Source organism: Plecotus auritus (genome assembly GCF_963455305.1).
Source record: "Plecotus auritus genome assembly, chromosome: 6".
NCBI lineage: Eukaryota > Metazoa > Chordata > Mammalia > Chiroptera > Vespertilionidae > Plecotus > Plecotus auritus.
In genome coordinates, this window is record NC_137773.1 from 59,958,106 (window position 1) to 59,983,569 (window position 25,464).

The window sequence follows — 25,464 nt, forward strand, 5'->3', positions numbered from 1 at the left end:
TGTCTTTGCCCATTTTCTAATTGGATTGTTGTCTTTTTACTATTAAGTTTTGAGAATCTTTTAATATTCTAGACACTGGTCCTTTGTCAGGTACATAGTTGTTGGATATTTTTGCCAGTATTTATTTATTTTTTTCATCTTCTTCAGAAAGGCTTTTACAAAGCAAAAGGTTTTTTGTTGTTTTTTTTTTTTTTAAATTTTGATGAAGTTCACTTTATCCTTTTTTTTTTTTTTTATGGATCATGATTTTGGTGTCAAGTCTCAGAATTCTTTGCCTAGTGGGTGTGGACTTTTTTTTTTATTTTAATCCTTACCCAAGGATATGTTTGTACTGGTTTTTAGAGAGAGAGGGAGAGGAAGGGATAGAGAGACAGAGAGATGTGAGAGAGAAATAGATCGGTTGCCTCCCATACTCATTCCAACTGGGGACTGAGCCTGACGCCTTTAGGTGTACAGGATGACATTCCAACCAGCTGAGCCACACCGGTCAGGGCTGGCATGAACTTTTGATTAGTTTCTCAGAGACCCTCTAATGTTGATTGTAGTTTTTCAACTTGAGATACCTGTGTAGGAATTGGGTTGAAATTGTCTTAACTTTATTAATAACTAGACTTTTGTCTTTCCTGTTCTCATAACTTTATTTGGGAGACAATTAGAGTTCCCCTTTTATTTCATGTTCTCAAGAGCTTTCATAAAATATTGCAATACTTCTTTAAATGGGGGCATCTGGGTTCTGAGCATTTATTTTGTTCATGGTCTCTTTTGCCAATTCTTCTGTAGTTGCTCTCATTATAGCATGTAAAAGGAATTCTTCATCCTCTCCACGAAAGATGGTGATGAATGTGAAAATGGAGATTCTTGGGACTTATGTTCTCCCTTAAGGAGTAAAGGGATTTTACTGAGTCAGCAACTGTGAACCTACTTTATGTTTTACAGTTCCCTGTAGGTCCAGGTAGTATGTAGTAGCATAGCCAGGTGGTTGATTGTGAACTCTTTAGCTAGATGACCTAGTTTTTCATCCTGGCTCTTCTTACTGAGTAAGCAGAGCCCTGCTTCTTTCTTTCTTTCTTTTTTTAAAATCTCTCTCTTCTTCAATTTTGCCTTTTATAAAATGGGGATAATAGTAGTATCTACCTCACAGGGTTGTTCCAAGGATTAACTCATACATGTGAAGTGCTCAGACCAGAGCCTGATAAGCACTTATGGTTGTTGTTAATATTCTTAGTGTTACAACTCTTGTGTCAGTCAGTATCACCTTGGGTGCGGGTTAAAAATGCAGATCCCTAAATCTCCACTCCTAGACCTACTGAATCAGAATCTGAAGGATTAGACCTTTAGGAACCTGCATTTTAGCAACATTCCCACATGGTTTTAGGAAGGCTAAAGTGTTTTTTTTGTTGTTGTTAATCCACATCTGAGGATATTTTTTTTCCATGATTTTTAGAGAGAGTGGGAAAGAGGGAGGGGGGAAAGATAGAAAGAGAGGGGGCTTCGATGCGAGAGAGACACATTGATTGGTTGCCTCCTGCACATACCCCGACCTGGGGTGGGGATTGAACCTGCAACTCAGGTACGTGCCCTTGACTGAGAATCACACATGATTTTTTGGTGCGTGGGCTAACACTCTAACCACTGAGCGTTATGGGCCAGGACAGGAAGACTAAAGTTTTTGAACAGTTGTTACTTAGGCTGCCAATCATTTATTTCTATTTCTTCATGATAAGTGAACCCTCTGGTCTTCCTTTTAGTGATGTGGTTGGATGCTTCCACCAAGGCAAATGACTTTTTTCTAAGAGCATTCCTGTGTTGGCTGGAGACTAACCAAAGTTTCTATACAGAATCAAGTTATGATGATATTATAGATCCTACTGATTCTGTGGCACGCCCACTTGTGGGGAGCAGGTGTGAGACCATAGGGAGTTGTGGAGTCTGTGGTAAGCTAGAGCATGAACACCATACCTAAAAATTTCCAAATGAAAATAATGGTAATAAAGACTAAGTCCATGGGCTGGATTTAGTATTTTCATTGCTATTTTTAATGGTCTTGCATAGGTCTGGAACAATGTATTTGGAGGGGACTGTCGGGAGACTGTATTTGCAAATATGTGTGAATTTTCTTGTAAATGGGCTGCTCAAGGGCATTAACTTTATTTTTTTTCATCAGGTGTCTGTTAGTAATTACTGTCCAGTGTAAATATTGGAAATTAAACCTCTGGAGATAACCATAGGCTGTGGAGATAAAAGTATACGCTTCTTTTCTCAAAAAGAATAACGCTCTAGGACTTGTCCCGTAAGCGATGTCAGAAAGACACAGAAGTCCTCTCTTTGACAGACTTAAATGACATTTCCTCTAAACAAGACATAACTTTGCCTGGAGATACCCTTTTAAGCTAGAGGTTAGCTCTTGAAACACAGCTGGCTTTTAAAAGTAATACCATGGGAGTTCTCTCAACCAACCTAAGTGGCTCCCTGGATTGCCAGTTCTTTCTACTCATTTTGGATAGCACACTGACTTACCCCACCCCTTGGTAAGTGTGCTGTCTGGTGGGCTATTTCCAGGGTGCTCTTGAGGACCAAACTTCTCTTCCCACCGCTGAGTTGTGTGCATTGTTACAGGAATTATATAATTTTATCAAATAGCATATAAACTGATGAAATATATTTGTGAAAAGAAAATTGTTTGTTTATATGAAATCGAGTTCTTTGGAAAGACTAAGTAAAGGCAAGTTGCTATAAGATCCTGCTGTCTAATTAGATGTGGAAGAAATAACTCTAGAAGACTGGGGAGATGTTTAAAATGTGGAATGATTCCACATTTAGATTGATCTACACAGATTTTTTGCAACTTCAAGTAGTCAAACTGGAAGTCATGTATTATACATTATGAGTATGGTTCATGCAAGACAGAAAACTTTGAACTTCAATCAGTGGGCCTGTACTTGCAGAAATAGCTTTGGTCTGTGTGAAAATTTTGGCAAATAAATGTGCTTTCTTATGGTTCATGATGAAATAAGATATTTAAAATGGGTATTTAGGTAATTTTTAATGATTCCGTGCCTTAAATGCCATCTTCTATTATGTACTGACAACATCTCAATTGCAATAGGATTTCTGCAGTTGTTCTGCTATATGTTGACAAGATTGAGTAGTTGACTAAGACTAGTTTACAGGCAAGTTGGGGGGAGGGTCTCTTTTTAGAAAGAAATACACATACAATGCTCTAAAAGCAAAGTATCTTTAAGTACCTTAAATTTGTTACTGAAATTTGAAGTTTGACTCTTATTTTATACCATAGCTCTGTCTAGTCTACTGAAATACCAGTAATTGTACATTTGGTAAAAATCAACATTTGTTTTCTCTTCCTGTGAAAAATTTCTCATATAAATGATGCTTATTATTCAATATAAGGTGATGCAAAGTGATTTCATTTTTCAAGTTCAAGGATATTCAGAATACTATATGACAGTAAAATTGGTTGTAATAAATTATTCTTACTTTAGACATGGATTGATAAATTGTTTTATATAAGATGTTAGTGATAAAAGCCTGAAATTTAGAATATGAAACATATCAACAGTCTGCTTCTCTGGCTGGCTCTCAGTTCTATTCCAATAATATCCTTCGGGTGTGTCCTGCTTTCCCAAGTCAGGCAGGGGCCAAGCTCAGGTCCCATCCAACCAACTCAGGGCTCCAGGATCCAGAGCTGCTATGAATTCATGGGTCAAGGATCCTTGTTGAAGGTAGGATCATCAGTTCAGTTAGCTAATTAGAACAGGCAAGGCATTTTGGAGAAACTACATAAACTCTTCCTCATACTGACTTTGGCTCACAGTCCATGAGAGAGAGAGAGAGGTACTGTTCACTAATAGCCTCTGGGAAGAAGAAAATTTGCTTTTTGGATATATATTTACCCCCTGATTGTAACCAGTGAGTCAGCTGCCCCTTTGTGGCCTTCAGACTATTAGAGAAAGTCGCCACTTTTGTCTAGGTTATTCATCTCTTCCCATTAAGGTTTTGTTTTGTTTTTTTTTGCACACCAAAATGGTTTTTAGACCATCTCTTGCCTTCCCAGCAAATGACTAGACAGTGATAATTACTCATTACCTGCGCAACATGGTGCCCAAGAATGTTTGTTGAATGAATTAATGGCTGCCAGTCTCAACAGGCATTGCTTATATTTGTTCATAATCCCAAGTGAAGACACAGGCATTATTGGTTAAGTTAATAAAGCATTAAGTTGAGAGTGGGGATGTTAATGCAGGCTCAATGTGGGAAAATTGCCTGGCCTGAGCTGGGAATTGGACTTTAACCACAGCACATACATTTTTTTTTTTTGCAGTCCTTTATGTTTCTTCTTGTTTTCCACCATAAGAGCTCATTCTTTTGACACTCATGTCTGTGTCATCACCATCTAATATTCATTAAGTGCCTTCATGATGAATAGTGCTAGGTTTTATCCCTTTAAATGAGCGAGAACGTTTAAGTTGAAGGATTGCCTTTTATGCAGCACTGTTTGGTCCTGGAAGGACTCATCTGTGAGTACACATGACTTTGGCGTGTTCTTTTCCTCAGTTCAGTAAGCTAATTAGGTCAATCACATATTTTTGTTGGCAAGCTTAGGGTGCCTCTTTAAAACAAGGGGTAAATTAGCTTGGCTTTGTGCTGGAAGATGTAATCAGACCTGGGCTCTATGTCAGGATTAGCCATTAGTGGGTTCTTTGTCTTGGTTCTGTAAATAGCCACTTCCTTTACACCATAGATGTGTACACTCTATGATTCCTTGCTAGTCACTTTTGTCACTTACTGTAGAACACCTTTTCCGTCACCCAGCATTTGCTTAGAGTGCAATGCTGGGTGAAGTTTTATTTTGTGCTACTATGGGTTAGGTTTTTAAAAAATGCTTTACAAATAATAATTGCATTAAACATTTCACAAAACTTATAGAAATCAAAATAAAAGGAAACATTTCTTGTCCAGCCCTCAATGGGTTATGAAATGTGACTTGTTTCTCCTCCCCCTTTTTTGCTCCCAGTATTCAAATATTTTTTTTATTTGCCCAGCTCTACTATCTCTGTGCAATACCTGGCCAGTCCCTCAGCACCTGCCACCTGCATTGTCTGTTCCCTCCCTCTCTCTCACACAGCTTCCTTTTGCGTCTTTCCAATAGCCTATCTAATAAAAGAGTAATATGCAAATTAACCATCACTCCGCTACACCACCAGCCATGCCCACCAGCCAATCAGGAGTGAGTATGCAAATGAACCCAACCAAGATGGCTGCGGCCACGGAGTGAGCAGGAGGCTTGGGTTTCCCCGGTAATGGAGGAAGCCAAACTTTCCGCACACCCTGGCCGGCCTAGGCCTCCTCTCAAGGCTACAAAGTTTCAATTATGGAAGATAAATAAATCCCAACAAAAATGGCTGCAGCCACGGAGCAAGCAGGAGGCTTGGCTCCGCTCAAGACTACAAAGTTTCAATTATAGAAGATAAATAAATTCCAGATACCATGGCCTCCACTTGGGTCGCCGGGGGGCATGGCTGGCCTGCAAACCACCACAGGCCCCTCTCCCAGGCCACCCCACCCCCAAGGGAACCCCCACCCTGATCCGGGACACCCTTCAGGGCAAACCAGCCAGCCCCCACACGTGCAGCAGGTATATCCTATCTAATAAAAGAGTAATGTGCAAATTGACCATCACTCCAATACACAAGATGGCTTTCATTATCAAGTTCAATGCACTCTGTCAGTGGTTTCTCCTGTCCTCTTTGAAAGTAAGGAATTTACCCAGGGTAAGCATGCTCATTCCTTTCTGCAAGATGGTGCTGTGGTTAAGAGCATAGGCACTGGGGGCAGATTAGCTTGGGAGCAGATGCTGGTTCAGCCACTCACCTTGGGCAGTTCACCTCTCTGTGCCTTAAATTTCTCATCTATAAATTAGGAAAAATGATATTTCTTCCATCATAGAGGTGTGGATTGTATCTGACTTATAGGGATACAGCAAAAGTGTGAACTATTAATGTATTATGCTATGTAGTACAAAATGTCCTTCTAATAATTATGTTAGTTCTTATATAATGCTTACTATGTGTCAGGCACTGTGCTAAAACCCACCTTTATTTGGGTTTTGTTTAATCCTCACATGAGGAAAGAACTGATACCAGCCCCATTTTATAGATGAGAAAACTGAGGCCAAGAGAGTTTGAGTGACTTGCCTAAACTCACATCGTTGGTACGTGGCAGGGCTAGGATGTGAATTTAGAAAATCCAGCTCTGGAGTCGGTGCTCTTAAGCACTATTGTATAACCCTAAATTCTACTTGTGAACCCCCTCTAGGACTCTCCTTGGCCACTCAGCCCATAGTGATATCTCTCTTTTGGAACCCTTGAAGCATGTAATAGGCAGAATAAGTTAGTAATTGCCTAGGTCTTCATTGTTTTGCATCCTTCTGTCCTGTATATATACTAAAAATTCCTTTCATTGTAAAGTTATTATAGTAGCTCTCTCTCATCCACAGGGGATATATTTCAAGACCCCCAGTGGAAGCCTGAAGCTGGGAGTAGTACCAGACCTCATATATGCTATGTTTTTCTCTTTACACACTTACTTTTCACTCACAGGATGCACTTTATAGCTTCTCTTTGGCATATCCGAATTGCCAGCATCACTACTCTTGTGCTTTGAGCCCATTATTAAGTAAAATAAGGGTTGCTTGAACACAAGCAACATGTGATACAGCAACAGTCGATCTGATAACTGAGATGACTGCTAAGTGACCGATAGGCGGGTGACCTACTAGTATGTAGGGTGGAGATGATGGACAAAGGGATGATTCACATCCAAGGTGGGACAGAGCAGGATGGTTCGAGACTTCATTGTGCTACTCAGAATGGTGCACAATTTATTACTTAGGAATTGTTTATTTCTGGAATTTTCTATTTAATATCTTTGAACTACTGTTGACTGTGGGTAATTGAAAATGCAGGTAACTACAGAAAGTGGAGCTGTGGATAAGGGGAGACTGTTCTACATGCTAAAATAGAGAATTCAGGATATGGAAACATCAAAGAAGATGTTTCCATATCCCACCTGGAGATAACTGCCATTCATATATTATCTGTCCTTCTAGTCTTATTCATAAATATTATACATACACACATGACGATATAGGTCATATATACACATTATTGGTAATTATGGTCATGCCATGTATATAATTTTGCCTTCTGCTTTTCTTGCTTAACATTATAGCACGAGCATTTGCCTGTGTCATTAAATATTATCCTAAGTCACCATTATAATGAGTTCAAACAATTTAATTGTTTGCTTAATCTGTCTATAGTGGACATATTGTTGACTTCCATTTTTTAAATGACTAAGAAGCATTTCTACAATTAAATGGGTCATAGGTCATGGCTTTAAAAAGGACTTCTGCCTTCCAAAGATTGAACCAATTTATTACTGTAGTGGGAAACTCCAGGTATTTCACTGTCCTGGTTGACTACTTGTTCACTGGTTTATTATTATTTTTGGACCAATAATGTTTTGATTAGTCATTGCTAATATGATAGATGATCTAGGGCAAGGGTCATGGCTCAAGTTGCACTGAACCCAAACTGCTTTGAGTAATAAGGACATGGCGCTCCTTGAGTGCTTCTTTGGTTGACTTTGCAGTAAAGATGTGATGGGCTTTGTGGAATTCCAGGATTTACAAACTGGAGGAGACTGTACTAACCATTTAATATATCCCATGTTTTGAAGATAAAGAAAGTGAGAAACAGCTTAAGTAATTTGTCAAAGTTCATACAACTGGTTAGGAGCAGAATGACACTTAGATTTCTGTTTATCAAACTCACTGATTTTTCACTCTTAAACACTTTCTCATTTACCTTAATTGTTTATCTGCATCCCTTCTCCCCCTGGCTTCCTAGCCTAGCTGACCCAATTTGGAAGTACTGCTTATGACCACAGAACAAAATAATCAATGTTTGCAATTCTTTGGGGCTAATCAGACAATCTAGCTTTGTTACCACATCATTCCTCTTTCTCCACTTACAGCTTCCCATTTGCCAGTGTTTAATTTAGATAAAATAGGAAGAGTGTGAAGATGGGGACCTTACATATGGCCTGTCCCTCTATGAGGTTGTTAAGGGCTTTATGCTTAGAAATCGGTTTCACTGGGGGTTATGGGCTTCAGTGGTAGCGTCAGTGTCTGGCTGTGTAGCCTTTCTCTTCTCTATCATGGTGTTGAGTAAAAGCTGTGTTTGGAGCTCAGCCATGGAAGCTGGCTCAGCCGGACTGAACCTTGCTCTTGAAACCAGTTCTTGGAGTATCACTTGAATGTAGCTTTGCTCTGCAGGTTCAGAAACATGGAAGTTCTTGCTGCCCTCACTCTCTTCTTTTCTCTTAAGAGCACTTGGTTTCTCAGGAAGGGCTATGCAGCATGGGTAAATATTTCTATCAATATTGTGGGATGAAAACTAAATGTAATGAATGTTTGCAGTTCAAAAATATTTTGACATTGTGATGACTGAGCTGTACAAAGGTTAGCATCTTCAAGATTGGAAACACATGTTAATTTTATATTTCATCTTTAGTGCCAATACAAATGAGTAAAATTGTTAAGGCAAAAATGTTTCCTTACTCTTCTTATTTTCAGAATAACCTACCTTTGTCACCCACTCCTTAACAAAGAACTAATGATGATGTCAATTGATTACAAGAATTATCTTGATGGATTAACATTTTTCTATAATAATAAAAAAAAGAAACCTGCCTTGAAAAGCTTCTTGCCTTTGGGGAAAGGTGAATGCCTTAATATTTAATATGCTTTTGGAGGAGAAGCTTAGAAAAAGAACTTTTAAAGATGATCATGTCCCATTTATCTTTCGAGAATATATTACTGTTGTTTAAATATCATGGGAATGATAGATAAAACCAGGCTCAAATTTTGGGCAAAACAACCCTCTTTCCCTTTCTTTCATTTATTCATTCATTAATTCACTCAACAAATATTTATGTGTGCCATGTAAGGCAATGGGGTTCTAGCAGTGAACAAAATGAAGACCTTGCTCTCATGGAGTTTATCGTCTTGGGGGGCAAAAAATCAAATCCATCTGGGAAGACTTCCTAGTGGTGGAGATTTGTGAGCCGAGACCTGAGGAATGAGAAGAAATCTTAGTCACCCAGTACCTACTATAAATAGACCTGGAATGCCAAGGGAAAGTGGGGATAGACATAAATCATGCTAAAAAGGAGGGCCTTGAAAACATTCAGGTGTAATTACAGAGTCCTCATCTCCAAACAAAAAACCATTTGCCATTATTTTAGAGCCTAAACTTGGTTCCTCCAGGTAGCCAGCCTCAATAGCCAGGGGGAAATTCAAAGTCCTGGGTTACATTCACAAAAACATTCTTTTTGGTCCCCACTTCATTAGCCCCAGCAGCCTCAGCTACTCTGAGTCTGGCCACGTTCCTTTACTTTGAAAACTGCCTGGGGATTCTTCCTCTAGGCTGGCAGATCTGATTGGAGTAAGTGGACTAGTTCAACGCAGAAAGCAGGAGAAAACTGTGACATGCTTTTGTGCAGTGGTGCCACTGATTTTGTCCCCTGAAGCGTTATCATAAAGGACTGCAGGTCCTCAGTTGCATCCTACATGGTATGACAAGTGTCAGAAGTACCTGCAGACACTGTATTGGAGATTATTAGAAAGAAGTTCTTTCTGAAACAGTCAGGACACACTTCTCTACTTTAGTGAGAAAATGGCTCTAAGAGAAGAGCCGCTCTTTGGAGCAGGCCACAGACTCACTGAAAACTAAGGCTAAAATGTCAAGATCTCAAGTTCTTTGAACTTTCTTAAGACACTGAAATCTTCTATGGAAATCTAGAATATTAATATGATAAAAGCAATTGATACCTTAGAAAGTTTTAATTTTCATTATTTTTTAAATGCCCGAGGCACTGCTTCTCCTCAAACTTCTTGGGTTCTGGCAGGCACAGATTGAAAAATAGTTACTAGCAATATAATAGCTAATTTCTATTAGTGCTCACAACAAGAGAGACACTGTGCTTAGCACTTACTACAGTGTCACATTTAATCTCCCTGGCAGCCCTGTGAGGAGGCACCATTATGATCATCGGTATTTTGCTGACAGGGCATTAGACTTAAAGAAGTTTAATGTCCTGTCCAAGGTCACATGGTTAGGAAGTGATGGGAGTTGGACGTGAACCTGGGTCTTCCTGACTAACCAGCCCGTGCCCTTAATTGCTGATCTAGTGGGATCTCAGCACTAGGTACCTCAGGATGTTGTCATGATCTTCCCAAGGTCACACAGTGGTCAGAGCCAGCACCAGGTCTGGGCCCAGGAATTCCTGACCCCTGGTCCAGTGTTCTTTGTACTATACCATAGCGATAAGTGCGTTAGAAATATCAGAGTGGTATTTAATAGATGAACTAATTTCCTAGAAACACATTCCCTTAAAACAAAATGTAGTATAGGACACATGTCTTTTCACATAACTTAAGAGCATGTTTATTAGGAGAAGAACTAACATCATTAAAATGTCCATACTACCCAAAGTAATCTATATATTTAATGCAATTTCAATCAAGATATCAATGTCATATTTCACAGAACTAGAACAAATATTTCAAAAATTTATTTGGATAATCCCTACTTCATTGAGTGGTTGTGAGAGTTAAATAGACAGTTTAATGTGGTGCCTGGGAGAGAGAAAGTGCCCAATATTATGGTAAGTGAAATAAGCTAGTCAGTGAAAGACACATATCATATGATTTCACTTATATGTGGAATCTAATGAACAGAATAAACTAACTAACAAAATAGAAAGAGGCTCATTGATACAGAGAATAGACTGCCAGTTGTCGTAGGGGTCAGGGCTGGAGGGCTTGGTGAAAAGGGTGAAGAGATTAAGCAAAAAACAAACTCATACAAATAAAACAGTGTGGTGATTACCAGAGGGAAAGAGAGTGGGTAGGAGGTAGAAGAGGGTAAAGGGGGGATAAATGGTGATGGATGGAGACTTGACTTGGGGTGGTGAACACACAATATAGTATACCAATGATGTATTATAGAATTGTATACCTGAAACCTATATAATTGTATAAATCAATGTCACCCCATAAATTCAATAAAATAAATAAAATTTAAAAAACATAGTTATGTCTTAATTTACTTATTTAAATTGTATACAAAATAACCGCAGTAGATATACAACTGAATTTATGACCTGCTACTCACATTATTGGTCAGTATATGCTACATGAATCGGAAAACACACATGGTTTGAACCAGCATTTTGGGTGTAATGCATCTGCTAATAGTATTAACATATCTCTTCCCTTAGAGCTATAGTGATGAGTTAGTATATATTAAAGTGGCTAATTTTATGTTTTGTTTTTCTTTTTGTTGGTGAGGTAACCTGTTTTGTTCACGTTTCTAATGTGCTTTGGAATTGATAACCAGTAGATTTCTCTTTCATGGCTAGACTTGTGTGAGAAGGGAAATGCACCATCTCCAGTGGTTGAAACCCAAGTTGTCTGGACAGTTTGAGTGACACGTGGTGGTAGCAATGACTAGTTGACTAGTGCTTCTTACAGCTCTTCACCCATTATTTTGCCTTTTCCCAAACTTTTAATTTCCCTAAAAGTTGGACTCATGATAGGGTCAAGTTCCACGACCCTGTTCTGTTGCCCTTATGGTAAAATAAATAAACGAATGGTGGGCATATTTCATGAGGGACTAGAATGCAGGGAATCACATCATATTTTTATCAACACACTTCTCATTTGCTGAGGTGAATTGCTTCCATGTGCCACTGCAGATACAGTCCTATCCAAAGGTGGTATCAATGAAGGTGCCATTCCTAATTCCCTCTCCTGACCATGGCTGCAAATTAACTCCTCCTCTCACCCATCCAGACTTCCCAGTTCTCCTGGTCCTGACCCAGTCCTCCTAGTCCTCCTAGTCCCTCTTGTTAGTCATGCAAACATTCACTTTTTTCTAAGCTTCAGTTTCTTCATCTGCAAAATGGGTATGATAATCCCTACTTCACTGAGTGGTTGTGAGAATTAAATAGACAGTTTAATGTGGTGCCTGGGAGAGAGAGAGTGCCCAATAGATACCAGCCCTTCTCACTGATAGCTTACCCAGGCGAACATCTCCCCCCAGTGAACTGCCTGGGCCTGGGTTTTATTCACATGCTCCACACTACACATCTTAGGCAGTGGATAAATGCTTCTTGAATCACCCATGAATAGCAGAAGGTGTAACCCCTACCCTCAAGGAGAGCAGAGTCTTGTTCTGAAATAACCACAACACAAAGCAGAAATGACTTCGCCCCAGGGAGAGGTAATTAAACTAAGAGGTTTAGAGAAGAAGGATATTAATAGGGCAGGTTTAAGGCAGGCACTTAATAGGTATTCAGCATAATTTTCTGATCCCGGCAACCAAAGGCTTTGGGATGCTGAAATTTCTTGCTAAATTATACTGACACGTTACATTTCTGCTCTGAATTCTACCCCCCTCCACCTATTTTAATGACAACTTGTTCTTTGAACTGTACATGTAACAGGGATGGACAAAGTGGTTTTTTTTTTAGGCCAAGTAGGTGAAATTAGATCTGAGGGCATCTGTGTAATGCATCCAGGCCCCTTTGACACTGTGTAACCATTTGCTGAATAGATCATCGTTTAAACTGGGCTGGGCATACTGTTATCGGAGCATATGCTAATTTCAATGCTTGGTCATAGTTAGCACGTATATAATTTGAACCTTGCTTTCAAAAATTTTTTTAATTATATAATTATTCTGTTTAATGACTTTGAAAAAGTTTCTCCCTCCAGAGAGAGAGCCAAATTAGAATTATGTTTTTTAGTCACATTTTTGGGGCTAGCCTGCTCTGCTTTGTGGTTCTCCCCGCACTCACATGAGCTAGTTTAGGAGAGAAATCTCAGGGGGATCTGCTCAGTGCTTGTTTGATCCCCCAGAGGCACTGGCTCTTTGATCTCCTGCTAGCGTAGCTCCTCTGATCTTTCACTCTGTAAGGTGTTTGTGTCTCTGCATGATGGATGTTTCACTGACCCAAGTAAATGGAAGAAAATTTTCTCCCGCTTTTAAATGTGTTGCTTTCCTTGTTCTTTCAAAAAACACACTTTTCTTGGGTAAGAACATTTTAGAGGCATTTGGCATCAAATCAACAGAACTGTGGCCTTTAATGGAATTGGAAGCACCGTGAAGTGGTTTGATTGGGAAGAATCCATTTTGTTTGTTTCTTCTTGACTCTACTCCCCTCACACAATAATGAAACAGCTCTTGTCCTCCTCCTCTTATTTTTTTAAACAAGAGTATCTGATTTCATTAAATTTCCTGCTTTGGCTTTTATTGTCACTTTCTTTTATCCCTTGAAGGGGAGGAAAAACTCTTAACTGTGTACTGAGTAAATTCAATTATGAGGAAAATAGTCTACAGAGTTAAGGTGAACTGAGGTTTTGGAACATAAACCACGCATTGCCATGATGTTGTAGATAGTCTAATCTATGATTCAGAAACATATTAGTCATTTTGATATACTGTTGATTTGACTAATTACTCTGAAGGCTGGCTGGCAGACTGAATTTCTCTAGTCAACTAGTAATTTTGATCAAATCAATGAGTAATTATGGTTTCGTGCAGGCAACAAATATAGAATACTGATTATGTTAGACTAAAGGAGATGGTATTGTGATAGAATCATATAAAATGTTTAATTGCAGCATTATAGCAGTACTTTATCTTTTTCTTACTTTAAGACTTAAATTCTCAGAACACTCTAAGAAAAGGCTGTGGAAACTTTTTGGAGGGAATAATTTTATTCTTAAACAATATGTAAACAAGTTAAAGATTCTCTGATGTAAGGGAAATACTTGTATTTTAAATGTACTGTAATTATAATAAATATACTTTGGATGCCCTCAGAACTATTATACTTAGATTTAAAGCTAAAAATTCTCTGTAGATTTCTTACAGAAAGAACCTTGAAATGAGCAATTTGTGTGGCAAAGCCAGAGTTATCACTACTATTTTTCCTACCAGTTTAATAAGTGAAAACTAATAACACCGTGATCAGGTCTACCTGAAACCCAAATATTTATATTTATTTGGTTCTTATTATATCATCATCCTTTTTCTCACTTTCGAGAAATCTTTCTCCAGGGTATGATGTTTAATACTGAATTTCTAATTAGCAATGTTCGTATTCTATATTTGTGGGTGTAAATTTAAAATATTTTAGAAACAGAGGCATGTTTACTTAATGGAAAATCTGTCTTTAATTTTACTTGAGTTGTCTCCTAGATGGCTTACCTATATTAGATTCCTTCTCTATGAAAGCAGGAAATATGATTTACTGGGGACATAGTGCAGATTTGCTGTATATTTAGTTATTGTTTGTGAAGCCCCCTTAGGATAGTTATTCTGAAGATAGCTCCAGGGTTGTGCAGTAGCTTCATCCACTATTTATGTCCTTGACACTCCACAGAAAAGAAATCAGAAAGAGAAAGAGAGAACGGTAATTTTCAGGGGATCAGATACATTTGGGTTTACTCTTGGGGAATTGGAGATGTATTCCTGCTCTTTCCTTGCTTGGTTCCAGTTTCTACCTGCGTCTCACAGTGTGAGCATCTTACCACGATGAAAGCAATTCTTGCCTTGGAAGATACACAGTATTTTTTGTACACCTGACCCCCAAATGCTGAACTACTACTTTAGATACTCAACTACTTTTCCAACTTAATGAGAAAAAGTATGTTGATTTCCAACAAGTGCCTTGCTAAGGGGTGTTCAGGCCTTAAGCACTGATATTAGAACCTAATCTCCACATAAATTGCAAATTCATTCTAGTAGTATTGAGTCAGATCATCAATTTTTTGGCAATCCCACAGGGCATAGAAGTATCATGCATATATATGTCAATATTCAAAATTACTCTTGCCACAAAAGGAACTAGCCAAATTTTGCTTTTGCTTCCATACCCTCTTTATAACTCCTTTGATTTTAGAAGTTAATTAGCTCTAAAGTGCAGGATACTTTTGAGGGGAACATAGAAACCCTTGTCTACTCTCCTCGTTCATTGTTTTCTACCTGAAGCACCAACTCTGGGGAGAAATAGTGTCAAATGCAAAATATATTTGAAGCAAAATTTAATTTAAAACACTGTCTTTGATGTTTCTTTTTTGGCTTTTGCTTTCTCTTTCTTTACCCTCTGTACAAAAGACATTGATACACATGTGTTAATTTAGTGGAGAAAATTTTTAATTAAAGAAGTCTAGATGGCCTGAAACCATTCAAGTCTGTGCCAGTCACTCCAGAGGCAAGTGGAGATGAATTGAAGCAGAATATGGGAGAGTCGTGATTACCCAGTTGCTTCTGGAGGCTTCTGGATAAATGAATGCCTTCCTCCCCATGAGGACAGCCTCTCTGCAGGTCTGCTTAGGGGCTGGCAGCCATCCAGTCCATAAGCCATCCTTGCTGTGATAGAGAAACTGCTTAATATAAGTCACGTCAGCTTTAGTTTTATTTCTTGGAAAGGCATCACAGTAAGCCTAAATTCTGGACCCACAGGCCGAAATTAGAGCTTCATTACCCTTTGTTAATTGCAAATCACATATGGCTTTTCTATTGTAGCGTCTCTGAAAAGGCAACAACTAATGGTTAGTATTTACATCTGGTGCAGAGCTAGACTTGGGTGTGTGCATGCAGGGGTGTGCTTCTCTGTGCAGACCGGGGCTGAGAGAGAGAGAGAGAGTGAATGCACCTCCCATTGAAGTAAAGCGCTGCTCCATCCAGGGTAACCAGTCTCACCAAGTTCTGTTTCAGAATTCCACAGAATCATACCTGTGGCAAAATTAAGGCTTCAGAGCAGTGAGAGCTGCTGTTAATGAGAGCAATATATATTTTTAAAATTTATCTTTATTGTTGAAAGTATGACAGATGTCCGATTTTTTGTTGTTGTTTTCCCTCATTGACCTCCTCCTCCCTGCACCTGCCCCTCCCAAGCCATTGCCACTCTATTGTTTGTGTCCATGGGCCATGCATGCATATATGCACATAAGTTCCCCAGTTAATCTCTTGCCCCTACCCCCACCTTCCCTCTGAAATTAATCAGTCTGTTCATGGTTCTATGTTTCTGATTCTATTTTGTTTATTAGTTTATTATGTTCATTAGATTCCACATATGAGTGAGATCATGTGATAGTTGTCTTTCTCTGACTGGCTTATTTCACTTAGCACAATACTCTCCAGGTCCATCCATGCTATTGCAAATGGTAAGAGTTCCCTCATTACCACTGCATAGTATTCCATTGTGTAGATGTACCACAGTTTTTTAATCCACTCATCTGCTGATGGGCACTTGGGCTGTTTCCAGATCTTAGCTATTGTAAATTGTGCTGCTATGAACATAGGGGTGCATATATTCTTTCTGATTGGCATTTCAGGTTTCTTAGGATATATTTCTAGAAGTGGGGTCACTGGGTCAAATGGCAGTTCCATTTTTAATTTTTTGAGGAAACTCCATACTGTTCTCCACAGTGGCTGCACCAGTCTGTATTCCCACGAGCAGTGTACTAGAGTTTATTTTTTTCCACATCTTTGAATGAAAGCAATATTTTGAAACAAAGCTCAAGAAATGCATAATCTTTTTGATTTTTCAGGGTGAATGTTAGTTTGAAAGAATAGGCTTTGTACAAATAGAAAAAAATCCTATTAAAAAAAGCCAAATAATTTAAAAAGTTGTAGTGAGTAGTGGTGAAACTAACTGCTCAAGTATAACTACAGTTAATTGCAGTGCCAGCCGCTTTTTGGGATATAAGAAATCTTCATAGCGAGCTATATTTACTTTGACTGATTTTGTTTTTTTGGAGATGTCCTTAAAAATTATTGAGATCCTTGAGGTCCCCCAGAAAGGGTCCTGGGGAACTCTGGATTCCTCAACTACATTTGGAGAACCACTGAGCAAGACAAAGATATTGTAATAAAAACAATGTGGTACTGGCACAAAACAATAGACCAATGGAACAGAATAGAGAGCCCAGAAATAAACCCATAGCTATATGGTCAATTAATCTACAACAAAAGAGGCAGGAATATAAATGGGGAAAAGATAGTCTCTTCAGTAAATGGTGTTGGGAAAACTGACAGATACATGCAAAAAAAAAATGAAACCAGACTGTACTTTCATATACCATCTACAAAAATAAACTTGAAATGGATTAAACACTTAGCCCTGGATGGTGTGGCTTGGTTGAGCATCATGCCATGCACCACAAGGTTGCTGGTTTGATTCCTGGTCAGGGCACATGCCCAAGCTGTGGGCTTGATCCCCAGTAGGGGGTGTGCAGGTGGCAGCTGATCTATGTTCTGCTCTCACATCAATATTTCTCTCCCTCTCCCTTTTCCTCTCTGTAAAAATAAATTTAAAAATCTTTTAAAAAACGGATTAAACACTTAAATGTAAGACCAGAAACCATAAAACTCCTAGGAGAAAGCATAGGCAATAAACTCTTTGACATTGGCCTTAGAAATACCTTTTTGCATATGCCTTTCCAGGCAAGGGCAAAAAAGCAAAAATAAGCAAATGGAATTAAACCTAAAAGCTTTTGTACAGCGAAGGAAAACATCAACAAAATGAAAAGGCAACCAACTGAATGGGAGAAGATATTTGCAAATGATACATTCAATAAGAGGTTAATATACAAAATATATAAAGAACTCATACAACTCAACATCAAAACAAACAAACAATCAGATTTAAAAATGGGCAGAGGACCTGAATAGACTAAAAAATATTTTGGCAGAACATTGACTTTCCTATTCCTAGAGCTATGAACCTCGTAAGCTGAAGGTAAACTGCATAAATTTAACCCAGTAAGTATTATTGCACAATAATATTAAAATAAGCATTACAGATATGGTCCTAAAAGACATCATTCTACATGGAGAGGTGCTAGTGGTTAAGAGACTGCATCTGGGTCAGACCTCAGGATATCTGTGTGACCGTGATTAGACCAATTCCTCTACCCTTCTGTGCCTCAGTTTCCTTATCTGTGTCTAAGGGTAATAATAATTTACAGATTTAAAGAGTTAACGGTGTAATGTATTTAGAATAGTACCTGGCACAGAGAAGTACACAGTAAGTGTCAACTCTTACTAGTACTATTATTCCATATGCCATCTTGTAAGGGGAAAGTGTATTTGTAGGGTAAATGCACAGAAATGGTTTTGATGATCAAATTTAATTTTGTGGGTAGAGCACCAGTTTATGCACTCATCTGAGGTCCCTGAGATGCACCCATGGTTACTTCCCTAAGTCATCTCTGGATATGGGTGAGTCTGGACCTTGATCATGTATTGAGGCCCATGCAGTGTTGCTCAAGAGGGAGAGATTTCAAGTTAAAACTTTCTTCCGTCCTGAAAATTTTCAGTGCTTTTAGAAGGTCTTGCTTCTTATTTTTCTCCATATGGTGTCTTATCTTGATGATAAACTGATCCTGATAATAATATATATCTGAGTGGTAAAAACTTTAAACCAGTAGGTTTTTATCATGTACTTCTAGAATCTTTTACTATTCATGGATGAGAAAACGTAGCTGTTTAAATCATAGACCATTTGTGAGAGGGATTATCATATTTATATCCTTACATTATTTTTATGTTTATAAAAATTAAATGTGAAATTAGAACTTCATAGTCATAGGTTACCACATAAATGCCCTACTCAAAGGCAGGCTGCCTTTATCAGTCAGTTCAAGCACCAGTGGTTCATGCCCTTTCTGTCATGTTTATGGTACCCAGTAGGCATCGGGCTCTCCGTGGCCTGTTTCATAGACTGGCCAAGGAAGGTGCCATGTCCTAATCGGCATGGGATCAAGTTCGAGGAGACCAGGAGTTTGCTGACTTTTGAGCCTGTTACTAAATTATAATAAATGCTAATCATTTTTTTTCCTCTGACAGTGCTTTGGGTGGGAGTGGAAGCGCTTAGCCAGCCATGAAATTTGTAAGGCTCGGAGGCCTGAACTGATTATTATTCAAGAGCATGATTACTCCTAGGCTGGAACAACCCGCAAGCTGCTGAAACATACTTTCTCTTATCACCGAAGTCCCACCACTGTCTCTTTAGTGACACCTTCAGAACTGGAGCTGGCCATTTGCCTCTGCTCTGGGGCTCTTTGGTTTTTCCATGAACACATCTTTAAAGTGGCTTTTAAACTTTTTTGAAGCGGGGGAGCAATTCATGGGTCCTTTTTTAGAGTTGGCTAAATACTGTAGCCACCACTCTTTAGAAAAATATGCCCAGCAATTGATGAGACTCATGGGATATGTGGAGAATTTTATTGTTACTTAACTCATTGCACTTAGTAAGTCTTTTTTTTAAAAATATATTTTTATTGATTTTTTACAGAGAGGAAGGGATAGGGATAGAGAGTTAGAAACATCAATGAGAGAGAAACATCAATCAGCTGCCTCCTGCACACCCCCTACTGGAGATGTGCCCGAAACCAAGGTATATGCCCTTGACCGGAATCGAACCTGTGACCCTTCAGTCCGCAGGCTGATGTTCTATCCACTGAGCCAAACCGGTTAGGGCAACACTTAGTAAGTCTTATGCCATGTCTGGATGAATGACATTTTAAAAAAGGTGGCTTCTTGTGTGTTTTTTTTTCAAGAGGTAATCCTCACATCATCTTGATTACTCTGCAGATTACATGTCTGAAAATTTTCATATGAAGACATTTGAAGGACTGCCGTTAGGAAACTAATCCTCATGGGTACAGGTGTAAAGACAGGCATTAGACTGAACAGCATAATTTCCCAAAGGCCCCTCCCTTTCCAGAGAAAATGACCAAGACATGTTGGGCATACTAGTAAAATTACATTGATTGATTGGGTTGTTGGGAAGACTTGCTTTAAGAATGATCTAGATTTCATTTTCAACAAATCTCTCCGTGTGTATAAGGAACTTTTCTGTTTAGTCACGCACGAGCAGATGTCTTAACACTTGCTATAATAGCTTTTTTCAAAAGCTATAATTTTTACATTCCAAATCTTTGCCAACAGGGGTTTAATTTCTTAAATAGCATTAAAAATTAAGTCCCCAAACAAATTTCAGGTATGAATTTGAATGTTAATTTTAATTTTCCTTTTCTACTTATTCTGTTTATCAGTCAGTTGCCTGGCACTTGGGTGAGACCTAGTTGGCAGCCTGTTGTAGTGAAATGAAGATGTGAAACACGGTGGAATTATTTCAGGGCATTAACAGTTTTCCTCAGTCTTGTTCCTCATCTGAAGTCTGCCTTTATCAAAGCCCGAAACCGCTTTGAATATGTATTGAGAGAATTTTCTTCATGCACTTGAAATTCTTGAGAATTTTTCTGTGAATGAACTGGTGACCTACAACTTGGCACAAAACAGGGTACTGCTTTACTGAAATGATGGACAGTGAACCATGAAGGAGCCAGAGTCAAACTCTATGATGCCCTGTCTGAGTGTTTGGTTGGAGCATCATCTTGTACACCAAAAGGCTGTGGGTTCAATTCCTGGTCAGGGCACATACCTAGGCTGAAGGTTCCATCCCTGGTTGGGGCGTATTCAGGAGGCAGCCGATTGATATCTCTCTCTCTCTCTCTCTCTCTCTCTCTCTCTCTCTCTCTCTCTCTCTCTCTCTCTCGCGCGCGCGCGCGCGCGCAATTCAATAAACATATCCTCTCAGGTGAGGATTAAATAAAATGCTCTTGGACAGGTTGAGGGTCCAGGGGAGTCAGGGCTCTTAGATCTTGCCTTATTTTCCACAGCCCAGCAAGCTATGTGATATGACAGTAAGAGAAAAAGGGAAACGGGGCCAGAGGATTAGAGCACAGGGAGGATTTAGGCTTAACAGGATTTTATTAGCCTCTAAGTGGAGCTTGTGTGAGGTAGTTTGACCTGAAATGAATTCCCCTTGCTGCTCTTAGTTATAAGTGAGGGCACAAGGTTCCCCTCTTTCAGGTGTTCTCAATATTGGGAGAGTCTTCACTCTTAGATGCAATTTCACGTGATAAGCACTTTTACAGTAATAGACTTTTTATGTGTTTAGTAGCAGCCAGTTCAGGGCATTCCAAAGTGCATTCTAAAACAGTGAGGTTTTATACTGGCAGTTGCTCAAGAAACTGACCAACCAACCACAAATGTGGTTTGTTTGTTTATACATTTGAGATTGTTGATTCCTGTGCTTTGGGTTCCTTAAGTGAAATATGCTTCAATTGAAAAAAGCATACAGATAGAATCCCATTTATTGTCCTTCTTTAAGATTACCTCTTCCCAATTAGTATCACAGTTGTAATAAAATACATAAAATAATGACTTCTGAGCTGGGAGAGACCTAACTACTCACCTAAGTGAGGTTCCAATCTAAGAGCCCCATTTTTTAGTTAGGGTGTCACAGCTGGTTAGAACTGGAACAAGAGTCTTGGGGCCTTTTCTCCTGGTTCAGAGGTCAAGATTCCAAGTGGGGACTTAAAGGTTTTTGACTTCCACGCTTGGACAACAGAGCTAAAAACTCTTAGTCTTTACCCTTTGTTCCCTACTTTAAATTCACCCAAACTCTCAAACCATTTCCATAAACCAATCAGAGAAATGTCAGGTGGGTAGAAGAAGGAAAGGTGGGAAGGGAACCTGCAATGTCTTCCCACCAAGGTCAGGCTGTTACTTCTGAATTGGTAACACGATGAAAAGACTCTGCTTCTCTTTTGTCTCTAGGCCTCACCCTACCTGTGTTTCTTCACTGTTCTTCTCCTCTTGCTCCATCAGAGCCTTTTTAAAAAAAAAAAAAAATCTTCAAATTCTCCATGTTTATTAGTTCCTTCCCATTAGGCCTGCAAATATGATCACTTTTTCCTCAATAAAAATGTTCTCTTGGCTCTGTCTCCCATTAAGGTAGCTATCTATTTCTTTCCCTTAAGGAATTTTTAAAAATTTGTTTTTAAAGGATATTATATTGAAACGAATAAAATAATTGAAGGATGATATAATATAGAATTATATGCCAAAATGTTTACATTATAAGTTCATTCTGTAGTGAAAGGACATATATTAACATATAGTCATTCAGGGATTGTATTTCAAGAAAAAATGTAATTCTGACACATTTATAGCTCTCCTAAGTACTGTAGATTTTGAGAGTCTGAAATTAGGTACCTGTTTATTTGGGAATGAGGTTGAAGGAATTTTTACATTGGAAGGAGGGGTGATCTAGATGACTAGAATCTAAGCTTTTATGACCATATGGAGTCTTTTATAATTCTGTGATGTGGAAGCGTATGTTTACACTTTTCTTCATAGTCAAATAAAAGTTACCATATACTGGTGTTTTCCAAAAAGGGCCAATAAAAATCATATAATTTTATGTCAGTTATCTCTGTCTCCAACAAAAATCTAATAGATTTTTCTTTCCTTATTGATGGAAAATATTTTTACATATAATATTGAGATGAATATATTGACTATCAGTAAAGTCTTTGGAAATAATATATTTAGTTCTGTCATTTCACTATAGAATGTGTGCTGATACATCAGGCTGTTATATATGTAATATTATGATAGCTCCTCTACTCACTCCACCCCCATGCCAGAAAACTCAACAACCACACCACAAAACCACAAACAACCCTTGTTGAAAAAAGTGCCCTTTAGGTATTTTTTTTGGTGTTGGTGGTTTATTTGAAGAAAAAGAAATTACTCATTAGGGTCTGGATGGTTTATAGAGCTCTCTCTTTGGCATGAAATTTAAATTTATGTGCATGTGTGTATTTCGGGAAGAACGGGCTGTATTCCAAGAGTGGCCAGCATTCCCAGCTTCAGACGCCTTAGGCTGGAGAGGAAACGGCGAGGAAGGGGGAATATCCAGTAAAGCCAGGCTTGTCACGTGGCACACATTCCAGCCACTGCAGCCTCTTTTACCTCCTCATAACTTTTTGCTTAGTTTTGTCCTTCTCTGTTCTTCTCTTGGGACTTTCAGTTGTGATCTGAGAGTTAATTAAACAGCTTGGAATTGAAAAATGCAAAAAAGGAAAAGAGAAAGCCTGATAACAGGCAAAGGCAGAATTATCTTGAAAATCTTGGTGCTAGAGGAAATATATCCTTATACCAGTACATCTCTCATAAATATGGTGCTGTCTCTTCCTTTCGGGTTTAGGTTGCCCAGGGGACATGTCTGGGATGTAATAGTCTAACATGGGAAGGAGAGAGAAAGAGTGGAAATATTCAGCCCTTTGGTCTCTGGGTAGTATTTTCATCTGTAGGATCTTCTGGCATGGTGTTTTACTATCAAATGTGGCTTGCTTAACTTGCCTGACACACCTCCATTCTCCGCTAAGTTTTCTTGAAGTTGTGGTTTCTGGATTCATGACATGTTTAGATTCTTCAGGCATCTGCCTCAGAAGTATGATCAGATAAGTACCAACCAAGTGAGATGCACTTTTCCCAGAGAAGAACCACATTCCTTACGGCAATAGGGCCAGGAATTCTAGCCAGCAGGAAGGAGAAGATGGTTTTCTAGAAAGAACACCGGACTGGGAATTGAGAAGCTTACATTCTATTGCCATCAAAACTAACTTGTAAATTTATGACCTCAGCTAAGATAGTTATTTTGTCTGTAATGCAGTCTCACTCTCTGAAAGGTTGCATGTAAAATCCCTTTGAAAACGAACTGAAAGGATCTTAGAGAGCATGTGACTGATTTTGATTTAGAGGCGGTTGACACAGTATAAGTTCTCCTCAAAGCTTTGAAGAAGAATCTGAGAATCCTGGAGGTGGAATGTCAAGGAGTCTTCTACTTATCCAGCCTCTGGGATAAACCAAACTATCCTGATTTTCCTTATTATGATAAATACATCATCTGAATAACAGACCTGGATGTTTTTCACAGCAATATTATGTTTAGGACAATGAGGAAGTTGAGTCAGAACTTGGTCCATCTCTCATCACTTGGAGCAAAGTTGCATGCTGAAATGTTATTTGTATGGGCTAGCCTAGTAATCAAAATGAGGGGGAGAGGCTGACAGTGGGGTCACAGGGAGTGATGGGGACCATGGGGACTGTGGGGACTGGGAGCGCATACCCTGCATGCTTGGGGTGGCCACTCTTAGGCTTTAAAACACCAAGAAAAAACTTGCCTCTCAGGGGCAAAGGGCTATGGTTGGCAGTGAACAGTGTCTTATTGAAAACAACAATTTTGTATTCTTAGCAACTGTACAATAGGGAATTCACCAATTTAAATAATAAAATACAGTCATAGAAGACACACACAGCTGTTTTTCCCTGGGGAACGTCCTGTGTGCAGTCCTCTTCCTAGCAGGCCTTCCTCTTTGTGTACAATTTCGTCTTCTTTCATTCTCCTTAAATATGTTTCTTTCTTCAGAATTATTAATTCTTGCAAGTTTTCTGTCCTGTGTCCTAATGTTTTTTAAAAGATCCTTTAATGATGAAGGGTTAGCCTCCCCTCCCCCCCGCAGAAACACTTGTTTTGAATATACCTTAACTGTTTTCCAGTGTTTAATTCCACTCCCCACAAAGAACTTGACCGTAGGTCTAACCCGAATCATCACCTGAAGCCTTCTTTCTTACGTTTCGTTGTTTGTAGGAGGAACAGTTGATTAGTGTTCTCCTGGTAATACCTTTCATATCTGTCAGTTGAAAATAGCTGTTTTTGCACTACTCTTTTTGGCACTACGAGCCTGGAAATTATATCATGGGTTTTGTTTTCCAGTGCTCTGATAATTACAGTGTAATTACCTTTCTCTGATCTCTCTCCAATCTGTACACTAAAAAAATAATATTTTGAATGGTACCCAGTCCTTTTATGGGCTGTTCAAACTAGTGAGATAACACCACTGTGTTAGTTCTTTGTCAGAGAGTAAGCGCCACACAACTGGATCAGACCCACTGTTCGCTGTGTGACCTCAGTATCTATTTCCTCCCTACGGGGAGTCGGTTGCAGTCAGACTTTCTTCATATTTTATCCACACAATTCACTTCTCATTTGTAATTGTACCCTATCTTGTTTTTGATGGATCATTTCTCTCTGATTTGTCAAGGTTACTTGGAATTCTACTATTTTTCAGAAAATCTAGAAACCTTCACTTTGTAGCCACAAAGTGACCAAGAATGCTTTCAGTTGCATTATTTAAAAAAAAAAAATCAATAATATTAGGCCCAGTAGTCTGGGTGCTGTTTCATAACTACACAACTTTCATTAAGCCATTTATTTCTGTCACTATTAGCTAATGGTTTCCCTGCTTCTGGGTGTTTTTAAACTCCACAGACATTGGCATCATAGTTTCTTGCTTGATGATAGCAACTAGATTTGAGTGATTTAGAATTGTAATCGAGGGGGTTGGTTGGCAGTAGTGGAGAGAATAAACCTAATAATTGCTTA

General features: G+C 38.9%; 1 protein-coding gene across 1 annotated transcript in view; it reads left to right on the forward strand.

Moving 5' to 3' along the window:
• FHIP1A (FHF complex subunit HOOK interacting protein 1A) overlaps nucleotides 1–25,464 on the forward strand; it is a 216,489-nt gene that overhangs the window by 103,022 nt on the left and 88,003 nt on the right. The window lies entirely within an intron of this gene.